This window comes from Ceratosolen solmsi, unplaced genomic scaffold (assembly GCF_000503995.2).
Source record: "Ceratosolen solmsi marchali unplaced genomic scaffold, CerSol_1.0 scaffold10, whole genome shotgun sequence".
Lineage (NCBI taxonomy): Eukaryota > Metazoa > Arthropoda > Insecta > Hymenoptera > Agaonidae > Ceratosolen > Ceratosolen solmsi.
In genome coordinates, this window is record NW_011948412.1 from 6,112,132 (window position 1) to 6,113,737 (window position 1,606).

A 1,606-nucleotide genomic window follows, 5' to 3' on the forward strand; every position below is an offset into this window, starting at 1 on the left:
ACAAATAGAGACAAATTCGCAATATTCATTGCATAAAAAGAGAAAAAATTAGTTTGAAAATTCTATTTGCTCATATTTCATCAATTATATTAATTGCATTCAATTAGATTAATTAAATTGAAGAAGAAGAAAAATTCCGTTTTTGCTTGTAATTCAAAATTATTTGTAAGGCGATGTCTGTTTACGTATTTTATCGCAAAATAATCTTCCGGTATGGTAAAATGAGTGGGTTTTTTATTTTATTTTATTTTATTTTATTTTCTTATTAAATCAAAATATCTTAATATTTTATAGTGAAATTCGGTGTGGGTAAAAACTACATTGTAATGAATTAGTTGGGAGCTCGACATACTTTCCGTAATGTTCGTGTCGAATGGAAACCAACACAATTTCCGGTCATGAATGCTGCGAAGCTACGATATTCTGAAAGTGAGCAGCTCTCCTTGCCCTCGTCTAATATTCTAATAAACCATATATGAAACTGAAAATACGTGGAAAAAAAAGTTATGCCCTAATAACAAACATAATCGTTTAAGCACTTGATCGTTCTTTTTTATGTACAAATTTTGTGTTTGAGAAGCCATTTTTTAACTTATCTTACAATAATATCGCCTGATTTAATAAAATTTTAAATAAACATTCATTAATATACCATCCTTCTTTTTATAATTTCTGATATTAGAAATAAATAGTGCCAGGTTGTGATTGTTTCGGGGTCATAGCGTAGCGCGGACGAGGCACACGAAAGTAACAAAATATTCTTTCTTTATATTCTACATATGGATTTCTCGATTTTCCAGTGCAAATGTCGATTGATTTTTATTTAAAATAATTTAACAAGTACTACAAATATATTTAAAGTTCATCGTTATTTCATTCGGTATTCCCAAATAATCATAATTTTATTTAATTTTATTTGCATTGCTCCTTTTTTTTTCTACTCCAATTACGATTTTCCGTTTTTATATTTTATTTGTAAAGGAGTTTTAACATCATTTTATTTCAAATTTCAATGTTTTTTATGCACTCTAGTATACGTTAATGTTATGTCATATAAAAATGTATAATAATATATATATATATATATATATATATATATAAATAATTACTGTTGTAGGGCAAATATTTGGGTTAAAAATTAAACTTTGACGTATTTTATAATCGATTACGATATAACATGATTTCAACATATTAAGCAGCTATTATATTAAAGTATTGATAAAAAATAATGAGGTTAAACTACGACCAGATGTGTGCGCGCGTGTGTGTATTATCGATAGTTGACGATTGATCTGTCCTGTGACAAGTGTTAAAAAAATTTATAATCTGGGGGGGGGGGGACTTTACAATTGCCAAATAAACAAAAAAAAAAATATATACGTAAGTACGGTAACTCGTGAAAAGCTATAGATATTATCCACATGAAATTTAACGATATTTAAATTACAAATGTCATGTAACCTGACAAGGCACTTGTGCCGCAGCACGAATGCGATCGCATTTTGCTTCCGTCCAACTTAAGAAATGCGATCGTCTCGACCCTCCACTACTATCACCATGCGGCACTACACAGACACGAGGTAACGATTTCAACGGCAATCCGATT